General features: G+C 51.4%; 1 pseudogene; it reads right to left on the reverse strand.

The window, feature by feature from the left end:
- LOC147108413 (E3 ubiquitin/ISG15 ligase TRIM25-like) overlaps positions 1-21,105 on the reverse strand; it is a 37,364-nt pseudogene that overhangs the window by 7,951 nt on the left and 8,308 nt on the right.

Consider the following 21,105-nt stretch of genomic DNA (forward strand, 5'->3'; position numbering starts at 1 on the left):
GACTATAATCACTTTAACGAGCCCGCCAAAAAACGGACAAAGAACTAACCCTGATTTGGCGCACAGATAACGAACCTCTGAAATAGTATAATTGTAGGCCCACCGGTAACCAAAAGGGACACAGGACATATGGGGCAGCAAGCGGGCAGGCGAGACGAGGCGAACGGCAAGGCCGATAAGCAGAGAAGGGCAGCGTGGAGAAGCATTGGCGACGAGCAGGCACACACCCTGATCCAGGTATACTCGCAACGAAGGAAGCTGAGGAACGAAGCAGGGGTAGAAGAAGAAGCAGACGAAGGCGGGCCGATGAAAGGCAGAGAAGGGCAGTGTGGAGAAGCGTTGGGGGATGAGCAGGCACACGCTCAGGTCCAGAGATACTCGAAACTCAAAGAAGCAGACGACCACGAGCACCGCGGTAACAAAGGGCCGGGTAAACCATACCTTCAGATCATTACCACTGCACAGGTAATGATCTAGGCCACTGCGACCAAGCCAACACCGAAGACCGCCAACCGAACCCCAACCACAACAAAGAATTCGACGACCAGACCACCACCAGAAGAACAAAACCCAAAGTTTCCATTCTGCAAGGTAAAGTACCCAACAAAGACTTTACTCCCTATCTCTAACGGAGGAAAAGAGGGTACTTTACTCAGACGACTGCACCGCTGCGCCCTGGGACCACGTGATGATGGCAGGCCCCAAAGGACACCAAGAGCGAACCCCAAAACTGCAACCGGCTTAATCGACAGGATCCGACCAGTCCAGAAACCCTTATTGGTGAGCATAATCCCTGGCCCCTCACAGCACAATTAGTTAGATATTGGGGGTGGGACAAGGGTAAGGGAAGTAATACTGTGATTTTTCCCTCGATGTGCTATGTGTTCCCCATCCCTAATTAAGTGTACTCTTGTATGCCTGTAGCTATTCCAGTAATTTTTCCAGTGTTGTAATTTTTATTGTGCCTTTTAATAAAAATACAGTTTTCCTGTACCAAACCAGTTGTCTACTCCAATTCTGTATCGCCGCCTGTACCTAAGTCCGGTGTTTAGAACCCAGGGGTGTGGGAGCGATTTGAACCGCTCGGGAACCCAGTCAGAGGCGAGCTGACTGCACGCACGCCACCCCCTACAGAAATGGCGACCGCGGCAGGACACCGGCAACAGGAGTGCGATACAGTAGACACTGATTCGGGAGAGTAAACCGTAATGGAAGAGAGGATTTCTGACTATGTATTCAGTAAAGTGAATATCAATAAGAAGTGGATCACTAATCTGTTAAAGGCTGGGCGTCCGGTAGATGCTGCAGCTAAATGGACAGAAGGAAAGGATCATAGGAAATCCATAGAAAAGGCAGTCTGGCTGATGTGCTTCAAGAAACAGATCCAGCTTCTGGACAGGCTCGTTGAAGCACAGGCAGCCGAGATACGGGAGTCAGCCCTGGAAGTCCAAGACAGGACTCTAGCAGGGGAGAAGTTGCTGGTAGCATTGCAGGCCCTGAATCAGGAAAGGGTACAGTTAATGGGGGAGCATAAGACCAGGCTGGAATATCTACAGTGCCAGGTCAGCGAAGCCAAGAGCAATGAGCTGAGGTTGTGGGAGAAGAATGCCCGCCTAGCGAGACAGGTAAGAGAGCAGGAGGAGAAAGTAAAAGACATAAAGGCAGTCTATAAGTTAGCGAGCGAACAGGGGTTTGAAGATGCAGATCATGGCCCCTGCAAGGAACAGATAGAGAATCTGAGCCTTGCCCTAAGGAAGGCAAAGGGCATGGTGTGCCTCATAAGCCCGAAGGCAGCCCAGGCGGATTTTACAGGGAACGAGGGGAGAACGGTTCAGACGCCAGTGGTAGTGCCAAGGGACGACCCGGTTGAGGAACAGGAGGTCCCACGACCACCACCCGTAGCGCCAGGTTTTAGCGAAGTCCGGCAGCAAGGGGGGGGTGGAGTTAGGGGTAGAAGTGGAGATGGAACAACCCCCGCAAGAGAGGCTGGAACCGGGGCCGATGTGCCCGGCCCGGCAGCGGAGGTTTGGCCCACCCGTTCGTGACGGGGAAGAGGGACCCCTCCAAAACCAGCTCATAGTTCCCTACGGCACCCAACAGCTTAGAGCTATGGTAAGCCACATACCAAAGCTCACAGAGAAAGGGGACCCCTCGGTCCACTTCAGGGAAGTGGAACAGGCAGCCAGCATCAACGAGTGCAATGATGCCGAACAGGCCAAAATGCTGCTGTTCTCCCTGGAGGGTAAGCTCCTCCAGTCCCTTTCTGACCAGTGTAAGAAGGAACAGTGTGGGTATGGGGAACTCAAGGAGGAAGTTCTTGAGGCCATGGGGATGAATGAGGGAAGTCCTTTCTCCCGAGTGGAAAAGACAATGCAGATCGCAGGGGAAACCCCGCAGGCTTTCGTGGACCGGTTGTGGCCGGTGTATAGGAGTGCCTGCACAGGGGTACCTAACCAGGCATTCCTGGACCGGGATCAGCTGGCCCACTGGCTCTGTTGCCTGGTGGCAAACATGGTGTGGAGATGCCGGAGTTGGACTGGGGTGGACAAATGTAAGAAGTCACACAACACCAGGTTATAGTCCAACAGTTTTATTTGAAATCACAAGCTTTTGGAGCGCTGCTCCTTCGTCAGGTGATGAAGGAGCAGCGCTCCGAAAGCTTGTGATTTCAAATAAAACTGTTGGACTATAACCTGGTGTTGTGTGACTTCTTACATTGGTGGCAAACAGCTTGCCACAGGTCAGGGCCAAGGCGGAAGTCTGGTTTGACCCTAAGAATCCCCTGACTACCGAACTTACGGTGATCAGACAGTTGACCCTAGCCTATAGGAATGGTAGGGGAACCGATGCACACCCACCTAAAGGGAAGGTGCATGAAGTAAAACCCGGACAGGGTAGGAAGGAGTGGCATCAGGAAGGGTATAACCCTTCCCGCATGAAGCTTAATTGTTACGGGTGTGGGAAGAATGGACACTGGAGGAAGTCGTGCAAAAACCCTTGGAAGGATAACAAGGGAAAGAATTCCTCAGCCCCAGCCCAAAAGACAGAGTTAGGGATCCCTCCCGCCACAGTCGAGTCATTTTTGGACGCGATGAGGACCCTATTGACTGGCCCTGGGAGGGTAGTGGCCACTACAGGTGCACTGACCCCATCAGCCCCATCCAACCCACAGCCCTGACTAGAGCCAGCGTAGTTTGTTTACTTGTGTTCCCTGCAGTACGACTTATGGAAGAGACCCCTCGTCGAGATGGAGGTAGAAAAGGTAAAGGGGACCTATCTGTTGGATACGGGGGCATCATGCACCGTGATCCATTCAGATAACCCCACCACCTCACCTCTATCTAGCGGGGTCCCATACAGTCTGTCGGGATTCACTGGTAGGGAACAGGCAGGCTCATTTTCCATCCCGCTGCCCATTCGCTTAGGAACACTCCGCTCTAAGTGGACCTGTATCCTAATGAAGTGGGAAGTGGAGGGTGGAAAAGGGATCCTGGGAGCTGACTTTATTGTAGGCCACGGGGTCCTGGTGGATTTAAGGAATCATTGCCTATGGGGGGCAAGTACAGGAAAGGACGGCGGAGTTGTAGTCATCCCAGGGAAACAGGGGAAGGGGACCCTGTGCACCATGAAGCCTAAAGAGGGTTATAACCTCGAGCTCATGGTCAACAATACCCCAAGGGAGTTCCAGGCATTTGTGCGAGCCCACCTAGCCTCATTTGCCACACACAAGCACGACTGTGGGAGGGTCAACGGGTTCGAGGTCAGCGTAGACAGGGACCCTATGGCTTGACCACAAAAACAGTATAACTTCCTCAGGGAAGCGGAGCCAGACATGGAAGCAGCCATGTCCTCTTTGGTACAACGGGGGTCCTGAGACCGATAGCCACCCACGTAAACTCTCCACTATGGCCGGTTAGAAAGCCGGACAACTCCTGGAGGGCCACGGTGGACTATCGGGCGCGCAACAGTAACATCCCAGCCTGTGCACCCACGGTAGCAGCAGTTGCCGACCTGATAGGAAGTATCCCAGCATCCGTGACCACTTTCTCGGTGCTGGATATTTCCAACAGGTTTTGGTCCATCCCTTTAAGGAGGGGGGATCAGTACAAATTTGCCTTTACTTTTAAAGGGCAACAGTACACCTGGAACTGCTTGCCTCAGGGCTTCCACAATAGCCCTAGCATTTTCCATCAATGCATGACAAACAGTTTAAAGGGCTTCAGCCAGCCCAGGCAGCTGGTACAGTATGTGGATGACCTGCTGCTATTCATGGATTCGAGACAGGAGCATGGCCCACTACTGGCCGAACTGCTGAAGTTGCTCAGGCAGGAGGGTTTTAAAGTAAACCCAAAGAAAGCGCAGATCGGCCAGCAGGAGGTGAAATTCCTGGGCCTGACCGTACGCGCTGGGGAAAGGGCCATAGACAAAGCTAGAAGGGAAGCGGTACAGGAGTTACCAGTCCCCAACACAGTCACAGGAGTGCGATCTTTTCTAGGGCTAACCGGGTACTGCAGAGATTTTATTGAGGACTATGCAGCCACAGCTGCCCCTCTGCTCCGACTCCTACACAAGGGAGTGGAGTGGGCTTGGGATGAGGGTTGCCAAGCAGCATTTGTCAGGCTCAAGGAAGATCTGCAGACTGCACCAGCTCTAGGGGCCATAGATGGGGGGAAAGAGTTCTTCCTGGAGGTAGCAGCCAGCGGGGACAGCCTGAGTGCTGTGCTGCTCCAAGAGCGGCATGGTAGGCTAAGGCCGGTGATCTACTCCTCCAGGATACTCACGGATGTGGAGAAGAGCTACTCCAATTGTGAGAGACATCTTTTGGCCACACATTGGGCACCTCTCCCATCACCCTCCTCACCCATCACGCGCCCACCCAGATGCTCCTGAACGGGAGAATCAAGGATGGGACAGTGAGCAGTGCCCGCATTGCTCGCTGGACCCTGCTTCTCTCACAGATGGACCTAAAGGTGAAAGGGCTCTGCGAGCCAAAGCTCGCAGCTAACCTGGTATATCCTGGAACAGCCCACCGGTATTCCATAGAAGGGGTTTGGGAAGTGGACATAGGTTTGCGGGCCGGGATACACCCCACAGGGCGCGAAATCTATGTGGATGGCTCCAGCACGGTATCTGCTGGGGAACGACTCACAGGGTGTGGAGTTTATGACCCAGCGGCAAACATTGCCCTGGCAATTAAGCTCCCCAGCACCATGAGCGCCCAGCAGGCTGAACTGTCCACGGTAGTGTACGTCGTTACACACCCCGAAATCTTCCCCACCCCATACACGATTTGCTCGGACAGCATGTTTACGTGCAATTCGTGTACGGAGTACCTGGCCATCTGGTCCCGCCGCAGATACACCTCTGCTGACGGGAGACCCCTCACGGTGAAACCCCTGCAGGAGAAATTCTTAGCAGCAGTGGGGGAGGAAGGGGAGGTTGATACGCTTATCAATTACTTCATAAAAGGTGATGAGTCGAAGAAGAGATGATGAGTCGAAAGAAGAGATGAATAAGGCTTTTATTAGCTAAGAAGAGACCATGCTTCTTCGTGAGTGACTGAACAAGTCTGAACGAAACCCACACAGTGGTGGGTGGAGTCAGCTGAGGCATGCCTCCATACACAGCGCCACCCAGAGGTGGCAATATACAATACAGTGGTTTACCACATTCACCCCTTGTTTAATGTGAAGTCCGGCGGGGTGAAGGGTACTACAAGTTAAGTCTATCAGGAGGCCTTGTCTGACGTCCTGATCGTCGTGGTGGCGGCGGTGGTGTTACAGCATCCGACGTCGGGTCTGGTGTCTGGGTGGTTGGCGAAGATTCCTGGGGCTTTGGCATGCCGTCTGCAAGGGTTGGGTTGGGAGGGGTGGTGGGGGATAACAGTGGTAAGGGGGATAACGGTGGTAAGGGGGATAACGGTGGTAATTCAGGGGTACCCGAGGGTGCGAGATCTCGTATGGAGACCGTGTCCTCCCGCCCGTCTGGGTATGTCACCCAGGCATACTGGGGGTTGGCGTGTAGGAGGTGCACCCGCTCGACCAGGGGGTCCGTTTTATGCGTCCTCACGTGCCTCCGCAGTAGGACGGGCCCAGGAGAAGTCAACCATGCCGGTAGTGAGGTTCCCGATGTAGACTTCCGGGGGAAAACGAACATTTTCTCATGAGGGGTCGCATTAGTGGCAGTACAAAGCAGTGACCGAATGGAGTGGAGCGCTGCAGGGAGGACCTCCTGCCAGCGGGAGGTCGGAAGGCCCTTAGATTTTAGTGCTAAGAGGACTGCCTTCCAAACCGTCGCGTTCTCCCTTTCCACCTGGCCGTTCCCCCGGGGGTTGTAACTGGTGGTCCTGCTCGTGGCGATACCTCTTGTTAGCAGGTACTGCCGAAGTTCGTCGCTCATGAACGATGAGCCCCTGTCGCTATGTATATAGCTGGGGAACCCGAACAGAGCGAAGATGTCATTCAGACACTTGATGACCGTGGTACTGGTCATGTCTGGGCAAGGGATGGCAAAGGGGAAACGGGAGTACTCATCAACTATGTTGAGGAAGTACACATTGCGGTCAGCGGAGGGGAGGGGCCCTTTAAAATCGACGCTCAGGCGTTCGAAGGGGCGGGTGGCCTTGATCAGGCTTGCTCTGTCCGGCCTATAGAAGTGCGGTTTGCACTCGGCGCAGATTTGGCAGCTCTTGGTCATGGTCCTGACCTCCTCGATGGAGTAGGGCAGGTTACGGGATTTGATAAAATGGAAAAACCTGGTGACCCCCGGGTGGCAGAGGTCATTGTGGAGGGACTGCAGCCTATCACTCTGCGCGTTGGCGCATGTACCACGTGATAGGGCATCTGGGGGCTCATTGAGTTTCCCTGGCCGATACAAGATATCATAATTGTAGGTGGAGAGTTCGATTCTCCACCTCAAGATCTTGTCGTTCTTGATTTTACCCCTCTGCTTATTATTAAACATAAAAGCTACTGAACGCTGGTCAGTGAGCAGGGTAAATCGTTTCCCGGCCAGGTAATGCCTCCAGTGACGCACCGCTTCTACAATAGCCTGGGCCTCCTTTTCGACGGAGGAGTGTCTCGTCTCGGGGCCCTGGAGGGTCCTTGAGAAAAAGGCCACGGGTCTGCCCGCCTGGTTAAGGGTCGCGGCTAGGGCGAAGTCGGAGGCATCGCTCTCCACTTGGAAGGGGATGGACTCATCCACCGCGTGCATTGCGGCCTTCGCGATATCGTTCTTGATAAGAGTGAAGGCTGCACACGCCTCTGGTGTCAGGGGGAAGGAGGTGGCTTTGATGAGGGGCCTGGCTTTGTCTGCATAGAGGGGCACCCACTGGGCGTAGTAGGAGAAAAACCCCAGGCATCTCTTCAGTGCTTTTTGGCAGTGGGGAAGGGGTAGCTCCATTAGGGGGCGCATTCTGTCGGGGTCGGGCCCGATGACTCCGTTCTCCACCACGCAGCCGAGGATGGCCAGGCGCTTGGTGTGAAACATACATTTTTCCTTATTGTACGTTAGGTTCAGCCGTTGGGCCGTACGGAGGAAATTTGCTAGATTAACGTCGTGGTCCTGCTGGTCGTGGCCGCAGATGGTGACGTTATCCAAATAGGGGAAGGTTGCCCGCAGCGCGTTCTGGTCAACCATTCGGTCCATCTCCCTTTGGAAGACCGGAACCCCGTTGGTGACGCCGAAGGGGACCCTAAGGAAGTGGTAGAGGCGGCCGTTTGCCTCGAAGGCAGTATACTGGCGGTCCTCATGGCGGATGGGCAGCTGGTGGTACGCTGACTTAAGGTCGATGGTGGAGAATACTTTGTATTGCGCAATCTGATTGACCATATCAGATATGCGAGGGAGGGGGTACGCGTCCAGCTGGGTGTACCGGTTTATGGTTTGGCTGTAGTCGATTACCATGCGGCGTTTTGCAGTGGTTTTAACGACTACAACCTGGGCTCGCCAGGGGCTAGTGCTACCTTCGATAATGCCCTCCTTCAAGAGCCGCTCCACCTCAGAGCTGATAAAAGCTCTGTCCCCGGCACTGTACCGCCTGCTTTTGGTAGCGATGGGTTTACAGTCGCGGGTGAGGTTAGCGAACAGGGGAGGGGGGGGGACTTTTAATGTGGAAAGGCTGCAGGTGGTTTGCAGCGGGCGATTTAAAAGTTGTTGGTTGCAGACTGTGAGTGGGGGGAGGGGTCCACCGTATGCTAGTGTGACACTCTTAAGGTGGCACTGAAAATCCAACCCTAGCAGGACGGCAGCGCAAAGACGGGGCAGGACTAGCAGTTTAAATTTTTTATATTCAGTGCCCCCTACTGACAGGGTCACCACACAGTAACCGCTGATGTCCATTGACTGGGACTTGGACGCCATAGAAATGCGATGGTGCGTTGGCAGAATCGTGAGGGAGTGGCTACGTACCGTGTCGGGGTGGACGAAACTCTCTGTGCTCCCGCTGTCGATCAGGCAACTGGTGGCGCGGCCGTTTACCGCGATATCCATCATGGAGCTGGATAGATGGTGAGGGAGGGCTTGATCCAGCGTCACGGAGGCCAGTATGTGGCTTAGTGAGTCACTATAGTCATCCGCCGAGACGGTGGTCGGTTCCGGTGACGAAATGGCGGTTGAGTGCGTTGGATACGATGGCGGCGGATGCCATGCGGCCGGGGGTACACAAAATGGCGGATAAGATGGCTGCTCCCACGGCCCGCACGCTGCGCTGCTGGCTGGCTTCCCCTTGCAGGCGTTAGCGTAATGGCCTTTCTTCCCGCAGCCCGAGCAGGTAGCTGTCTTAGCTGGGCAGTGCGCTCTGGGATGTTTTAACTGGCCACAGAAATAGCATTTTTGGGCCTGGTTACTGGGCATCGAAGCAGTTCTTACCAGAGGCTGCTGTCTCGGTTGGGTCGCTGCAGCGGTTGGTGCCGGGGGCGGCGGTCCCGTGTCCCACGGTTTCGATTGCCATGTCTCGGCGCCGTTACGGGGGTATGCCTCGAGGTTTCGGTGGGCCTCCTCTAACGAGAGCGCAAGGGCAATGGCCGTCTTCAGGTCGGGTTCCTTGCTTTCTAGCAGTCTCTGCCGGGTGTGGTCTGACTGGAGGCCCCTGACGAAGGCATCACAGGCGAGTCCCTGCGCGTGCTCCACAGCCGTTACCGCTTTACAATCGCAGTCTCTGCAGAGTGCCAGTAGCGCCCGTGCAAATGCCCCTACCGATTCTCCCGGTTGCTGCCTGCGGGATCCCAAGAGGTGTCGGGCGTAAATTGTGTTCACTGGGCGCGTATATTGCCCTTTTAGTAGCTCGAGGGCCGCCACGTACGTATTAGAGTCCCGGATTAGCATATATACTTGATGGCTCACCTGGGCGGTCAAAATTTTCAGTTTGTGATCCTCCTCTGTAACCTGTGAGATTGCGAGGAAGGATTCAAAGCAGCTCAGCCAGCGTTCAAACTTGGCTGATGCACCCACATCTTGAGGGTCGAGGTCCAGGCGTGGTGGTCTGAGGGCTCTCAGCAATGTCTGCTGTATCCGTTGCTGTTGTTGCTCCTCAGGTGTCGCCATTTAACTTTTAGCTAATAAAATTGATACGCTTATCAATTACTTCATAAAAGGTGATGAGTCGAAGAAGAGATGATGAGTCGAAAGAAGAGATGAATAAGGCTTTTATTAGCTAAGAAGAGACCATGCTTCTTCGTGAGTGACTGAACAAGTCTGAACGAAACCCACACAGTGGTGGGTGGAGTCAGCTGAGGCATGCCTCCATACACAGCGCCACCCAGAGGTGGCAATATACAATACAGTGGTTTACCACAGAGGTTTTCATCCATAAGGTGAAAGCCCATTCCTCTGTGGAACCCCGTAGTCAGGGCAACCAGCAGGCCGACGTGCTAGCTAAGGAGGGTGCCCGCACAGGCACTTTCTGGGACCCATATGGGTCCAGTCCTGTAGCAGCAGTCAGGGGTAGGAATGTGACACAAGGGAGTGCAGGCGTAGCTTTAGCCCCAGACCTTAAGACGGTCCAAACCTAAGATCCCATCCTCAAGGCAGTCCTCAGTGCAGTGACTGAGGGAAAAAGAGTAGAGGGCTCTTACGGCACAGCAGCCCTCTCTGTGAAGGAAGGCATGCTGTTTAGGGGAGAACAACGGGTGGTACCACAGCAGCACCAGAGGGAATTCCTTCAACTGGCCCATGAGGGTCCAGGAGCGGGGCATCCCGGGCCAGAGACCACCTGGCAGCGGGTGGAACAGGCGGGATGGTGGCCAGGACTCAGGGAAGATGTCCGCGAGTTCTGCGCCAGCTGTCTGGTGTGTGCTGCTAACAACCCTGACCCCCACAAAAGGAAGGTACCTATGGGACACATCAGGAGGGTAGAGGGACCATGGCAGTCAATCCAGGTCGACTACATCGGGCCCCTACCCACCGCCCAGGGAGGCTACAAGTACTGCCTAGTCCTGGTAGATGTGTTCACGAAATGGGTAGAAGCCTTCCCCTGCAGAACAGCCACAGCTCTGGGTACAGCCAAGATCCTGGTCAGGGAGGTGTTCTCGCGATGGGGGCTACCACAGTATGTGGAGTCCGACCAAGGGAGTCACTTTACCGGGCAGGTCATGCAGAATACCCTTATGGTACTCGGCATCGAGGGGAAATGACACGTTGCACACAACCCACAGTCCTCAGGGATTGTGGAGAGGATGAACAGGACCTTGAAAGAAAGGCTAAGGAAAGAGACGGTGGACTCACCTAGAAAATGGGCAGAGGTCCTACCGTTGGTCCTGATGGGGATCCGAGCCAGCCAGTCAAAAAGCATGGGGTACTCCCCGCACGAGCTGATGACTGGCAGAGTCATGCGGACCCCCACCCATGTACTAGCCCCGGTGCTCACAGAAGGTCAGCTCAGGGAGGTAAACCGGGACAGGTTCGCCAGGAACCTCTTCGAGCACCTTAAACAGGTCCATGAGCAGGCGGCTGGGAACATGGGAAGGCAGCATCGGAGTAACCGATTGCTGTTAGAACCCCGAAAACACCACGAGTGGGAGATAGGGGATCAGGTTATGGTGAGGAATTTTGCTCGGGTAGGAAGTCTAGAACCGTTATACATGGGGCCCTACAGCATTGTAGACAAGGCCAGCCCCATGGTATACGCCATAAAGATGCCTCGGCGCATCAAATGGTTCCATATTAATCAATGTAAATTGTTTAAGCCCGAGAAAAGAGAACAGCCAGTTGGGGCAAGGTCTGAGGATAGAAATCCTCAGCCTGCAGCAGGAGAAAACCCACCGACTGCACAGGCAGGTGCAGTGGCTTGGTTCAAGGGAGGGGCCATCCCACCCACCGTTTGGGACACTCCCCCACTCCTCTGGGATTTAGAGGAGGTGGGACCTGAGGGCGAAGACCCTGCCCCGTCCCAGATTTGGGACCTGAGGGCGAGGACCCTCAGCCTTCAGCACCAGGCTGCGAAGAGTTACCTGCCCCTAGCACAGGTTTAGGAGAGGTAAAGGCTGAGGATGAAAATTCCCAGCCGGCGGCAGTGGAGAGCCCACAGACCGCACCGGAGGGGGCAGTGGCTCGTGTTAAAGGACCACCAGCCAGAAAAACCCCACCAGCCAAAGTCCCTAGAAGGTCCCCACGAACGCCACGGCCAAGGAAACCGTGGTCACCGGCTCCCCAGTTTAAACGGGCAGCCTCTAAAGTCAGGGATCAGTCTGAAGACAGAGGGCCCCAGCCAGCAGCCACAGGCTGCGAGGGACCGAAGGAACAGGACAGAGCAGCCACACCGAAGGGAGTAGTGTGCTGCAGCCCGAACAGGGATTAGCCTGGCCGCCCGGAGACGGGCGGCGGATGTACATAGCTTCTGTTACTTAAGTTTGGGTGTTTTAGTTTAAGTTAAGTTTGGGTGTTTTAGTCTAATTTTAAACAAGGTGATTGGTAGTTTAAGTGTTATTGTTTTAAGAGTGTTTGTATTGAGTCGAGGTCGCAAGACTCGACTATGCTTTACCCAAGCCAGAGAATCTTCTCAGGACCTGGCTATATGCTCTTGTGTCTCTTTACAGAAGGGACTTCGAGATGAAGGGGGGCGTACTCCTACTCACCCTGATAGGAATGAGTACTGGGAAGCGAGGTGACATGGAGGACTCCCACATTTATGGATGCTCAGGAGAGAGAGAGCACCAGTTGTGACTGCTGGGGGCGGTGAACGAGGCGTGGAAGAGCTCGCTATCTATTCCCATGAGGGAAGATGGCCAGGGTGGCTGGGATCCAACTCCACCCAGTACTCTAGCCAGACCGGGTTCACCTACGGGGAGGCCTCCCTCCCCTGCCCCAGTGTACAGGTTGTGGCCTCACGGGTTGGGGTCACTGAGGGGAAACGCGTGTGCCTGACCTGCAAAGGACAGATTCCCCTGGGAAGGTGGTGGTGGCTCAGAAAGCTGAGCAGAGACATGGGGGACCGTACTGCTGACTGGGTACGTCTAGGGAACGACACCTACCAGACGGTCAAGGGACCGGAGGGGGGACTAGAGTATGCTGGGATAAGTGGTGGGAGTCGGAACAGGGAATTTATGTCTGCATGTGGGGGTCGCAAAGGACCTGCCCCACAGGCATATCCATCATCTTCTCCGCATCATGGCAGGATGAGGGGGAGGGGGTGGAATGGGATTCCCACCTACACACTTGCATAGTCCCACGTTACCCAGCCCCAGTCAAAGCCACTGAACTCGTGGCACGTGGCACGTGCCCGAAAGCCCCTGCCCACGACCCAGGCAGCAAGGACACACAGAGAGGGGTGCCCTGCCACCACCAAGGGACCAGGGAATGGGCTGGTACTAGTGCCGACGGAAAAGGTGCTATACCAGGGAGTACACTACGTGGTAGTTCCGTGACCCTGAACCTCACCGAGGTACACTTACCTGAGTGGTGCCCCAAAGAGACAGAGCAGCTATACCAGGTGTAAAAGAAATGTTTAGGAAATTCTACGAGTTCGATTTTGCCAATGTAGACAAGACAGAACTATACACTACACACACTGAGTATTTTGGTAGTGCGGGGAGACAAAGAAGGGGAGCCTGGAATGATGTTTTCACAACGTTTAACACAGGATCCTCTGTCATAAACAGCCTAGATGACATAGAATTACAGACACAATAAATGGTTTGAAAACACAATTGCGAAAAATCCTAATGGATGAAAATACAGTAGTAGGCTCAGAGTTACACGAGGACCAAGCTATGACGGTCCATTTAAAAGAGATCATTGCTGAGCTGGAGAAGCACGCAAAGACTGTAAATGCCCTCATAAGAGAGGACAGAAATGCCTCAGATCAGGCTGCACAGAATGAGGTGTGCGTACTGTACGGGGCATGGTTGCTGGGCGAGGGCCGCAGTAACCTGGAGGATTTAAAACAGGGTTTAGTCCCCTCCTGGATCAGCAACAAGCACCTCGCAGCCCTCCATCCATTTGAGAATGCATTGAGCCCATGTCAACTCCGGCTAGCTTCTGAGGCTTACCCTGTCCCAGTAGATTGTGGGCGCTCCAACCACACCATCATGGGAATAGTAGTGAGGATGCCGGTTATGGGTGGGACAGCCCGACCCGCGCCGGTATACAGGGTAGAGAACATTGGAGTCATTCAAGGGGGTGCACACATCCGTTTCACAGCGGTCCCACCTTATGTCATAAAGTGGGAGCACGCTATGACAGGTACTGACCTCTTGGGGTGCCGGAGCCGGGGAGCACACATAATACTGTGTCCCCAGCACTTGAACGCCTATTCTAAACCACAGTGTGGGTTTAAAGCTGCTGGCGCAAAACCTATAAACTGTACCATGGAGGTAATTGCACAAGACCATGTTCCCCCACAGGTAGCATATATAGGAGGTGGGACATATTGTGTCACCACAGGTGCACCCCACTACCAGCAAGGACAGCATAGCTGGTGTCCGGTAAGTGACAGCAGTTTCTGCTTTAAACCCGAGGCAGAAGTTCAACTGGCCCAGGAACGAATTGTCCCCATTCCAGAACCCTCCACTGTTCACCTCACTGTAAAAGAGAATTTTACCAACCTGTAAAAATATGTAGCGCATTTCGGCTACGAAATCCCCCCACTCCCAGAACATCTTACCAAGATACTAAAAGCAGTAATTGTCTCACAGAAACATTTCTACACATTAGAGCAGAAGACAGTAGAGATAGGGGCCAAGATACTGGACATTGTAGTTCCACCCAGGTGGGACATTTTTGAAAATATAGAGGTCCCTTCATGGGTTAGAATGGCTTCCCACATCCTCGTGGTTTGCCAGCTGGGAATAGTATTGTACCTAGTGTGCACTCAGTGCAAGGGAAAAGGCCAAATACTAGAATTCCGAAACCAAAGGACGTGGAAAGAGCATTATGTTAAAGTGAAGGGAGATACACCTGTTTGAATCTTTTATTTTGTATTTTTGAATAAAGATTGTCGTTTTTTTTGTGTTTTTTGTTATTTTTAATAAAGATGTGTATGTACCAAGTAGTGCAGGGGTGTTGGGCCCCCTCCATGCTTGGATGTGTGTAAACAATTGTATTTTACCTATGTATGCTTGTGTACGCTACATTTTCAAAGAATGGGAAATGCAAGTGTCATGGGATTATAGATAGGTAATTACGGGGAAGATTGGCTGTGGCGGGTCGGAATTTTGCTCACCTTCATAGGTATGATACTTAAACCGAGTTTAGTATCAACAGGGGGGAGTGTAGGGTTCTCAAAATTCACACATTCCCCAGAGTTATTAATAAAGGGACCCTGAAGGACGAAGTTATAAGGGAACCCTAAACAAAATGGCTTCTGGACCTCGTGGCAGAAGCCTGCAAGATTGGAAAGCAGGGCCCTGCAAAAACGGCAGGTCAGATGACATGCCGGGGCCTGTGAGAGCTGAAGCCAGACAATAGATAATGCAGAATACGCATTCTTCATTTTGAAACCAATCAACTCAGGAAAGACTTCATCTTGAACCCATCAAACCTTTGCTTAAATAATCACTTACAGTTTAAACTGGCTACCGAGCTAGGAAGATACAGATTCACATTATGCATAACAAACACCGAGACATTAAAGGCCATTTAGCAACGGGGCAACCACCCAAAAAGCAGTTAAAGTGAACGACTATAATCACTTTAACAAGCCCGCCAAAAATTAGACAAAGAACTAACCCTGATTTGGCGCGCAGATAACGAACCTCCGAAATAGTATAATTGTAGGCCCACCGGTAACCAAAAGGGACACAGGACACATGGGGCAGCAAGCGGGCAGGCGAGATGAGGTGAACGGCAAGGCCGATAAGCAGAGAAGGGCAGCGTGGAGAAGCGTTGGGGGACAAGCAGGCACACGCTCAGGTCCAGAGATACTCAAAACTCAAAGAAGCAGACGACCATGAGCACCGCGGTAACAAAGGGCCGGGTAAACCATACCTTCAGATCATTACCACTGCACAGGTAATGATCTAGGCCACCGCGACCAACCCAACACTGAAGACCGCCAACCGAACCCCAACCGCAACAAAAACTTCGACGACCAGACCACCACCAGAAGAACAAAACCCGAAGTTTCCATTACTCTGTAAGGTTCACAAAATTTCGGCAGCCCCTGAAGATTATTTGATTAAAGAAAACCTGGTTGGAATGTACTTTAAAAACCCAGGACATCAAAGATGGCTGTAGCCGGCCCCGTGGCAAAAGAGGAAGACAGCCTGTATGAATATGGAAGAAGGATCTCCCAGCACTGGCTGACGTAAGGATTGAAAAAAAAAGCTTCTGAAGTACTTAAGTACTTGAAGCTGTCAATCAACTGCGGTTAGAAAGTTTCAACACGGAACAAAGGACTCTGTTTACACAAGCCCTCAGCAGTGTTAACTCAAGGGCTTAAGTGGTTGCTGTCAATCAAGTTGCGGTTGGGCGGTAACCACAGGACAAAGGATTGTTTACACGCGCACTCAAGGATTTTTTACCTAGCACTTAAGAGACCAGCGGGACATTTCAAAACTGGGACAGCTCCATTCACAAACCAGTTAAACGAATGGGAAACGCATTCAAACCCATTACGGTCAATGGGGACAGATCGGTCCCTTCTGTGTAACCCAGATACGTCCAGATTTGGGCACGAAGATAAGGGCTCCCAATGGGGTATAAAGGTAGCCTCTCAGGAAGCCATTCTCTCTCTCTCTACTGCCTCACCTCCGGTGCCCTGCCTCCAAGAGGACCGTCACAGCCCGCCCAAAGAAGTGGAATACCCGCAGTTACTTTTGAATTACTGGGGTATCTCTACTTCGGGCGGTGAAAAATCTAAGGCAGACCGCAGGGCATGGAGCAAGCGTTTCAACATCGTAGACTGGTGAGCATAAACTTTCTGTTAGATAGGTATAAGGGGTGGGAACTAAAGGGGGATTTTGTTAAATTGTAATTTTAGTCAATTTTCCCTCGATGTGTCCGTCTTTTCTCCTCCCCGTTAAGTAAAAGTGTGCTGTATTCGTAATTAATTTCACTGTATAGCAATTTATTCTTTATTTCAATAAAACATTGGTTTTCTTTGCACCAAACCACTGGTCTCGTTTTGTCTATATTGCTACTGAAATAAGTCCGGCGGTCAGAACCAAAGGGGAAGCGATTCGAACCACACGGGGCTGGAGCAGCTCAGATACGGCTGACTGACCAGGCAAAAACCCCAAACCAAAACCCCCCCCTTACAATACTCCCTATCTCTAACAGAGGAAAAGAGGGTACTTTACTCAGACAACTCCACCGCCGCGCCCTGGGACCACGTGACGACGGCAGGCCCCAAAGGACACCAAGAGCGAACCCCAAAACCGCAACCGGCTTAATCGACAGGATCCGACCTATCCAGAAACCCTTACTGGTGAGCATAATCCCTGGCCCCTCACAGCACAATTAGTTAGATATAGGGGGTGGGACAAGGGTAAGGGAAGTAATACTGTGATTTTTCCCTCAATGTGCCGTGTGTTCCCCATCCCTAATTAAGTGTACTCTTGTATGCTTGTAGCTATTCCAGTAATTTTTCCAGTTTGTAATTTTTATTGTGCCTTTTAATAAAAATACAGTTTTCTTGTACCAAACCAGTTGTCTACTCCGCCTGTACCTAAGTCCGGTGTCTAGAACCCAGGGGTGTGGGAGCGATTTGAACCGCTTGGGAACCCAGTCAGAGGCGAGCTGACTGCACACACGCCACCCCCTACACATCCGAAAGACGGCACCTCCTTAGTACTGCACTGGAGTGCCAGCCTGGATAATGTGCTCAAGTACAGAAACTGTACATTGCATTTTCAATAGAAGTGGAAACTGGCTGTGTTGTATACAGATCATCAAAGATTATAGAATTATTCTCACAAATATAGTATTTTGCACATATTAATGTGATGAGGATGTTTATATTCTATCACACAAAGAACATTACCTGTATAAACACAAGCTCCTCATTGTTTGAAATACAATTGAGGTCAGCCAAGTTATTCTCATAATCTTTCAGTAGGTTTTTCAGCTTGAGGATTCGGGTGTCGGTTTCTGCCATTATGCGACTCTGCTCCTTGTCCAGATGTTGGAAAGCTTCTCTTTCTAGATTGTCAATGCGTTTTCTGAGTGAATTGCAGTTTCCGTTAATCTTCACCTTTGCTTCCGTTATGTAGCTCTTCAAAAAAAGTGGAAAGGTTTGCGTTATTGAAAGGGGCAGACCATTTCACCCTGTAAAGCTTTTCTCAGTGTTTTTAAGATGAAATAATCGATTAATTTAGCTCTCAAATTGTTGCAGGAAATTATGCATTCTGAATGACAAATGCTAGTCCCACGCCAAGACCCAGAGTATACACAAATTTCATTTAAATATAGTGATGCTTCCTTCAGAAAATAGAGGAAATGGGTTAGAGTCACACTGGGCTGCTCCCTGTTAAATCAACCGAGTAGATTAATCCAAATTATACAGGTTCAGATGCCAGAGATAATTAACTTACTGGTTTTATTAATATTGACAGAAAGTAGAAACAAGTTACATGTCTATATACTTAATAGTAGGATATCCCTCGAGTCTGATGTTAACTCTAATAAATCCAGGTGAGTTCTCAACATAGAAACGTAGGAGCAGGAGTAGGCCATTCAGCCCCTCGAGCCTGTTCTGCCATTCAATGAGACCATGGCTGATCATCCCAAGAAAGCTGCCCAACATCCAAATGTGTCTGCTAACCAAGTTGCACACCAGTTGCTCCTAAATGGAAAAATCAACAAGAAACAACCAAGAGCACAACTAGATAGGAAGAAGTACAGCGATGATCCTGGCTTCACTAGACCATTCACCATGGAAGAGCTGGAAACTGGTATATCTAGTCTAAAACACGGGAAAGCAATTGGTCTTGACAACATAGCAACGGAGCAGATAAAGCATTTTGGACAGAAAGCAAAGAAATGGCTCCTACAATTGTTCAACCACTGTCTGGCAACACACAAGCTACCTAATATCTGGCAGAAGGCACATGTAATAGCACTATTAAAGCCTGGAAAAGATCCCTCAGATCCTAAGAGTTTTCGGCCAATTTCACAGCTTTGCCACACCTATAAGCTGTTTGAACGCCTAATACTCAATAGGATAGCACCAACTGTAGATGAGAAGATCATTCCAGAGCAAGCAGGTTTCTGCCCCGGCAAATCAACAACAAGCCAACTGCTCAACCTCACACAACACATCGAAGATGGTTTTGAGCAAGGGATGGTAACAGGTGCTGTTTTTGTAGACCTGTCAGCAGCATACGATACAGTGAACCATAGACGGCTCCTCTGCAAGATTCTAGAGATGACAAAAGAGATTCACTTAACAGAGCTGTTAGAAAGCATGCTTCAGGATCACCAGTTCTATGTTGAACTAGGTGGGAAGCGCAGCAGGTGGCGTATTCAGAAGAATGGTCTTCCTCAGGGAAGCGTGCTTGCACCGCTGCTGTACAACATCTACACGAATGACCAACCTATAGACGGTGTTACACGCCGTTTTATATATGCTGATGATGACTTATGTGCCACTGCCCAAAGCACTGATTTTAACACCGTGGAGAAAACGTTTTCTGAGGCCTTGGAGGGACTAAAATCCTACTATGAAGAAAACCACCTTCGCGCAAACCCATCAAAGACGCAAGTTTGTGCATTCCACCTCAGAAACCGTGAAGCCAAACGCCAGCTGAAAGTAACCTGGTGTGGAGCAACACTGACGCATTGCGAGCACCCTATCTACTTAGGAGTCACCCTTGACCGATGCCTCACCTTCAAGAACCACATCGAGAAGACAAAGGCAAAAGTGAGCATGTAAGATTCGCGAAATTTTTCATTAAATAATCACGTAGGAAAGTAGGGTTAATAAAACAGCTTTATTGACCAAAAGAAGCTTATACAGAGAAACCTTTAATAAAAGGGCACACAAAATGGCCGCCAGACCTCGTGACCAGCTTCTGGGACCATTTGAATTTCTGTTACTGCAAGCCAGACAGGCTTGTGGATTGAGGACATTAAAAGCCCGCGGAAACCAGTTTCGGGAAGCCGAAACTCATGGAACTGAGCATACATATTGATTAGATTATAAGTACAGGACAGATTTGGGTGGCAGGATGAGACCCATCAAGAAATGGGCGGACAATTGAACGAAAGCTTTAGCCCATTACACTGTACAAAGAGAAGCCGTTTAACAGCCATCCAGGGCAATCTCCAGACCGATCAATATACAAACCAAGTTACGGTGACAAAGCAAAGACATTATCGGCCCAGGAAGGCCAGTTCAGCTATCACCGACTCCCGTTATGAAGACAAAACACCCCTGCAGAGAGTTCTGCCCGCCAAAATTATTACAAAGACAGGACTATGATTTGGCGGGAGATAAGCATGTTCCAAAAGGTATAACTGTGGATTGAGTAAAGTCCATCAGTGAGTTCTCCATTGGTACGCTTGGGGACAGACTCTTCGGTACAGCACTTCGGTTCGGAGCATCGAAACTTCAGTTCGGAACGTGTTCGGTGTTCGGCCAGGCAAGGCCCGGCCACGACGAGAAGACGACGAGAAGAATTCGGCTTGGAAGCCAGCTCGGCCAGGCAAGGCCCGGCCACGACGGAAAGACGATGAGGGAGGCCCGGGTACTTTTGTCGGGAGATCATGGACGACCCAGGCCGGAGAAGAAGACACTCAGGGCCCAGGTACTCCAGTTCTGCTCCACCGTTGGAGAAATCAGAAGGACAATTCTGACTGTATAAAGAGTCATTTCGGAACCAGCGTCCCGCCCCGGGGAAGACCGTTGGGAGATCATCGACGACCCAGGCCGGAGAAGAAGACACTCAGGGCCCGGTACTCCAGTTCTTCAACATCACATCGGCGAGCGCTCATCGCAGGAGAACCAAGAGGAAAACAAGCTGCGCCAGAAGCTTCCAAACCCACGTGACGACGGAAAGCTGTGTCGAAAGGCTGCAAAGCTTTTTTTCGCAATTCTTAAAGTGGTGAGCATGATCCCGAGTCCCTCAAATTGAAACTTAGTTAGGGTTAGGGGAGGGGGTTAAGGGTAATTGTAATGTGTTACCCCTTCCACGGTGTGCCGTGTGTTCTCCATTTCTATAGAGTTAAGTTTATAGATGTGTGCATGCTTGTAGTTGCTTTAATCTGTGCTTATGACATGTATTTTATAATGCTGCAAACTGTTCAATAAAGGCATCCATTTCGTGCTATTCGACCTGGTCTATTGAGTTTTTCTGCACTACAGCTCCCTGCACCTAAGTCCAAGGTCTAGAACTGTAGGGGCGAGTGGGTCGAACCACTCACGGGTAATTATTGCAAGAAGCCTGGCAGGAGACCAGAGCAAGCAAGAGAAACCCCCTACAAGCGTACGAAACAACATCCTGAATAAGCTCACTAACACAAGATGGGGAACAAGCCCGAAAACATTGCGAACCAGTGCACTTGCTCTTTGCTATTCCACTGCCGAATACGCCTGCCCTGCTGGGAAAGGTCTACTCATGCCAAGAAGATGGATGCCGTTCTGAATGCAAGCTGCCGATTTATCACAGGTTGCTTAAAACCAACAAACGCCAACAGCCTATATATCCTGGCGGGTATCGCTCCCCCTGATAT

Source organism: Somniosus microcephalus, chromosome 13 (assembly GCF_052327205.1).
Source record: "Somniosus microcephalus isolate GS21.2 chromosome 13, FLI_Smic_1.0, whole genome shotgun sequence".
NCBI classification, from domain to species: domain Eukaryota; kingdom Metazoa; phylum Chordata; class Chondrichthyes; order Squaliformes; family Somniosidae; genus Somniosus; species Somniosus microcephalus.